The following is a 6,000-nucleotide window of genomic DNA, read 5'->3' as shown; positions in this document are numbered from 1 at the left end:
AAATTCACAACTTACAACAAAATCTAGGCATTGTGGGAACTGACTCTGTGAACTTAACAATGATAACACCATGAGAGAGGGGAACATGTAGACCAGTGGGCTCTGTCCTGATGTCATGTATAGGGCAGGAAGATAAGGCCGCATTGAGTCTTGCTGAAGAATCAATGTTGGGAAATACAACAGATATCGAGTTGCCGCGACAAAATTGCCACGACCAAATTGCCACGACAAAAGAAAAACCATAGAGGAAATCCGGTCAATTATAGGCTATAGGCATTTTAACAGACAGCCGACATGTTTTTTGTAAATATCTTTGCCCAACAGTAACATTCACCTCTGTGCCCATTGCTGCCGTTTTTAGGACTATTTGCTGTTGCATTATCACTGTTTGCTGCTAGCCACTGGCTCAGTCGCTGCCACAGTGAGAGTCCTGTCCACTTTAAAACCTATATTCACAACTTACAACAAAATCTAGGTTAGTTTTGATCGAAAATATTCTTGCAAAAGAATAAAATGCTGAATTCACAAAACTCCATCTCCATTTTTAATGGCAGTAAAAAGGAGATTTCCACTTCCACTACAATTTCATGCACTCAGATTTTTCTTAAATTATGTATTATGTCTGATTACAATACTAGTCTAATCGTGGATTGATCAATGAGCCAATTATGTCCAAAAACTAAGACTTCGAAGAAGTTCTGACACAGAACTTTCACATCTATTCTGCAACTGTGTTTCTGCAATACGTCAATCAACGTGAAAATGGATCCCTGATGGGAAGAGGTGTGTAGGAGGGGAGCCCTCCTCCAGAAGAGAAAAGAGGAAAATGCGATGCGGATGCTGTAACCTGGGGAGTGCAGGATGTCGCTCACAGGTGTGAATGAAGAGCCTGGCTGGTTTCCTCGCCTCCCTTTGTTTCCCACTCACACCTCTCTCCTCATCACACAGCCTCACTTATTTTGGAGCTGCCGCAGACAATTCCCGAAGAGTAATGTGTTGCTCGGTGACAGGCAGTGCCTTCTTGTTTTGAAAATGTGTGAAAAAGACGGGAAAAGCCTATGCCTGCTTTGTGCCTCCGCCTCTCAAAGCGAACGCTTACCCTTTTTCTGTGCATGTGAGGATTGGATGAAGCAATCTCTAGGATCTGTGTGTGAGAAGTTTGTAAGAACGGAGAAGATGCATTTTACAAAGCTGATACGAGAATGTTACGATGAGAAACTGTTCCTATTATGAACATAAGATGCTGAGAAAACATCAATACTTCTTTCAGGCTTTGTAACAGATAAAAAAGTATTTTCGGCTTCTCTATTATCCAGCAACTTTTCCCTCAAACACTTATGTTTCATTGTCCATCAAACTTGTAACAGATTGAGCTGTGGCCTTAGAACCAGCACTGTCACATCCCTCTGTAATATACAGTCTTCTCCGATATTTTGTGGACATAATAAAGCTTTCCCCGCCACACATACACACACTCACGCCCACACATGCACATCACTCCCAAACACGCACATCACTCTCGCTCATATCGCGTTCATTAAAAAGAAAGCAGTAAGATAACATAACCACAAGCTGTGTGTCAGCATGTGAATTTGACTCTCATGAGGACATAACCTCTGAAGCCTGAACCCGACAAGCTTCTCCGTCTACTTTTGAATGTTTTCCATTCATTAACACTCATTTCATTCAGGAAATCTGTCACAACTTCAGAGAGGTGAGGCTGAACGATGTGGAAAGGGGTGCAACAGTGGGTGTCTGCAGGGGGAAGAGGTAATAGGATGTCTTTTTCCTTCCTTTGGAGGCAAGTGAGAGAGACCGGGAGGAGAATAAAAAGAGCATGAACACGTTTCTTGCCACTAATCTCACACTGAGTTTTCACACCTAACTGCTCCAGCAATGATACATTATTCAGTGTTTGCACAGCCTCGCCCAATCCAGAGCGGTGCGAGCGTATGAGCTGCGGGCAAAATAAAAGACGAAAGGACGGTGAAGCTGCAAGGTGTCCGTTTGTTAACCTCACACTGAACTCTGAAGGTCAGCATGTGTGAACTTTGGATGGTATAGTGCACGACCTGATTTATAAAAAAACAGACTTTTGAGATGAAGGCAAAAACATAAAATAACTTAGTATTCAAGTCAAGTTAGCACATCAAGTAAGTTCAAAAAGCCAGCAGGCCCACCTGCTGTGCCACACCCCCATTGCCATTGTTCTCCCCAGAAATTTGAAGAAGCACATGGGACTGTCTGTCTTCGTGTCTTCTGGAGAACCATGCTGGTAAAAAAAAACTGCTTTAAAGAAATGTGTTTGATGTTTTACAACACAGAGCCACTCTCTTGGTTTTTCCAGCAAAGTACCACTGACTACAGGGAATGGATGTTCAGAGGATAAGCCAGTTAAAATATGTGCTGACAAATTAGGGTTTGCGCTGGCATCTTCAGTCATAATTGACTTACATGGAAGGCAAATCCTGCAAGCAGTATATAACAGAGGGTCCTATTTGCAAACTATTCTTAATGCTCGTGTTTGTGCTTGCTCTTAGTTGAATAGGATTTGCCACTGTAGGACAATTTAGAGAATCAAAACTGTCAGTGACGATGTCAGACTATTTTCTGTGGTAACATAGACCGTTTAGCAAACTGACGCAAACCTGCACCCACGTTAATTAAATTGGAAATAGACAGCCCTCCACCTACCTGGGTGGTGATATTGTGAGGTATTTTGTTAAGTTATTTTGGTGAGTCGACTCCCAGCAAAGAACAGAAAGAGTGAAGCCAGATAGTTTGCTGCTGTTGACAATGTGGGAGGACAATAAAAAATTTGCCATCTTGGTTAAGACTTTGGAGCCTAGGTGTTATAATTGTATTACTTACACAGTACAGATGCAACTAAAGCGATATCCACTTCTTGTTATGTGCTATGGATCTCGACCTTGTGACAGACAGAATTGCATCATAAAGCGAGGCCTATTGTGAACCAATCAACTCTAATGGAGCCAATGGTCCATACCTGTTACAATGTGCAATTGAAATTGACCGCATAAGTAAAGCAAAAACTATTTCCAACTTAATCCCCAGCATAAAGGAGGAGGTTTTCAGACCCAGGGCAATACTGGTGGGGAGTAGGCCGTTGCAAGTGGGCACTGTCTTGTGTTGTTGCACTTGCTTAAGGTTTCGCTTTGTCAGCAGGGTTCTCGGTTAGTTTTTGATCATAAACAATGGAATCATGACAAATTCACGTACACTACCGGTCAAAAGTTTTAGAACAACCCAATTTTTCCAGTTTTTTATTGAAATTCAAGCAGTTCACGTCAAATGAACAGCTTGAAAGGGTACAGAGGTAAGTGGTGAACTGCCAGAGGTAAATAAAAAGAGGTAAGGTTAACAAAAACCGAAAGATAATGTACATTTCAGAATTATACAAGTAGGCCTTTTTTCAGGGAACAAGAAATGGGTTAACAACTTAACTCTATGGAGTCTTGTCCATTTTTGAATTCTTTTCATGTCTTTGTAAGTCATTTTGTGTCTTTTTTGGTCATTTTGTGTCTTTTTTTAGTCATTTAGTCCAACATAAAATGTGATTTTTAATCTTTTTTTTACTTTCAAAACACTATCATGCTCAATAAAGAATTTTAAATGTTGCAAATGTGCATTCATTTCAGAGTAGACTGAGACATTAAACTGCATCATTTTCAATTAAATTCTGGAAAAATTGGGGTGTTCTAAAACTTTTTACCAGTCGTGTATATAGCTGTTCATATTTACAGCAGTGGTGCATCAGTAACTATCGGGGATGCCACGAATTCTACGTAATATTTCCTGAACTTTGGCCATGAGCTTAAGTCTTAGGATGGTTTTTATTTTAGGGTACACGTCATATTCAAACTAAGCTTGCAGACACTATACTGAGAAAATGGCATTTGAGATTGTCATTTTCCTACCTGACCATATAGCTTCATGATACATGATGGATAGTTCTGGATGCCCGTGATTACTCAAGCAGCACAGATAAAGTGTTTTCCTCTAAGCCAAAAGCAACTCTTGATCAGTGGTCCATGTCTGCAGACCCTCGCCCACATCTCCTATTTTCTTCCTCCCTGTCTCCTGTGTCTCTGTGCTCTCGCTGCTCCCAAGGGGGCTGCTGTTCACCGCAGAGTGCCTCCTGCTTATTGGTTGATGTGACAGAGCCCACCACAAGATGAAATTTAAGCCGGAGAGGGGGACTGCGGGCTACGGGGCTGCCACGGTCAGGGGTTTCATTGCAGCCATGACCAGAACACCCCCCACCCCAAACCTGATCACTGAATGATTCATGAGGTGAAAAGCTAAAGGTGGGAGGGGGGGGTTAGGTGTGTGATTGCATCATCGCTGTGTCTGGGCCTCTTATGTGAGAGCGGTATTCTTAACCCTGACACGCAAGAGAGGAGTCAGGGGGGAAGAGAGGGCAGTGTTGTTTGTGTTGTAGGTGAATAAACACACACACACACAACTGAAGGAAAGGCAGAAATATTAATCATACAAGCAATAAATCAGTATTACACATGCATACACACTGCTGGCTTCACACGCTCATCAGACACATGGCGACAAAGAGAGCTGGGCGTGGCTGTGGTGTCTGGGGGGGCAGTATGGGTATCCCCACTGGAAAAGCCCTGAACACAACCTCCCCTTCCCCCTCTTATACCTTACACATGATTAAGACATGTCTACAGGCATTGTAGGGCCGAGGGACGATTATTAAAAGCTGTGCATGTTTCCAAACTCTACACAGTGTGACCAGGCTGTTTTTTTACAGCTTCTCATTTTTGGAGATCTTCCCATTTTTTTTTCTTCCAAGAACCCCGCCAATAAAACAAGCCAGGGAAGCAACTCTCTTGAAAAATTAAGATCAATTGTAAAACAGCTTGAAGACAGTAATGGAGAGATAAACAGTGGAGCGATGCATGCCATAAAGGAGTGATGATCAGGGACTATGAGGGGGGAGGAGCCATTTTTATTGATTCAGGCATTAATGTACATTATGTACAAATTGGCTCAGGGTGGGCTCTCATGTGAAGCCTACTGCTGCACAAACAAATTGGAGCATTTGTCTCAATATACACTTGTGGGCGTATAAGGGAGTGGATATCAAAGCCAATTCATCTATGAGTAATTTTTTTGTTCATTTCACCTGAATCGCTCAGTGTGTTTTGTTAAGATTTTTGTAAAGAATGTTACAGGGGGAAAATCTCCGCTTGTCAAGAGGACTAAGCCTGCTTTTTTTCTTGACAGCTGAAGAGGAAGAAAGAGTGTGTGTGGGGTGGGGGGGATAAATAAAGAATGGAGATGTCCTATATATCACACAGGTAGCTCAAACCCTGACAATCGACAATCTGTCAGCCTTTTCAGCAACCGGGCAACTCCCATGAATCAACATCCTCAGGGAGGAAACAAAAGATGTATGTCACGGAGTGTGTGTGTGGCAGTTTCTTGTGGCTAATTCGTTTTTGTTGAATTTCATTAATCATATTTACAACCTGTGCTCGACTGTGCTGGGGACTGTTGCTGCTATTACAGTATCTGTGAGAGACATACAGTGTGTTTCTGCGTTTCCTCTCTTCTGCAGGATGTGTGTATGTGCACAAAAGTGCTAATGTAGAAGCCCATGCTAGTGCAGAGTCTGCTCAAGGTCTGCTTTTGTTCAACACACCAAAAGCAAAATACACACATAGACATGCTCACATTCACACATAATCTCTCACCCCCTTTCCACACATACAAACACACTTGACACATGCGTATACATAACCGTGTCCCTTTGTGGACCGTTGCCATGCAACATATCTCTGATTGGGTTAGTTGAGCTCTGGTGCATGTGCACACACACACACACACACACACTCCTGCTGGCTGACGAGGATCAGATCACACACACGCTGCTTTGCCACACCCATCCTCCTCTCCCGCGGGACACAGCTGCACTTCCAAGGCCAAGGATGGAGTGAGAGGAGAGACGCGGTGCTG

The sequence above is a fragment of the Centropristis striata genome, chromosome 11 (assembly GCF_030273125.1).
Source record: "Centropristis striata isolate RG_2023a ecotype Rhode Island chromosome 11, C.striata_1.0, whole genome shotgun sequence".
Taxonomy (NCBI): domain Eukaryota; kingdom Metazoa; phylum Chordata; class Actinopteri; order Perciformes; family Serranidae; genus Centropristis; species Centropristis striata.
Note: the sequence above shows the minus strand (reverse complement) of the source record.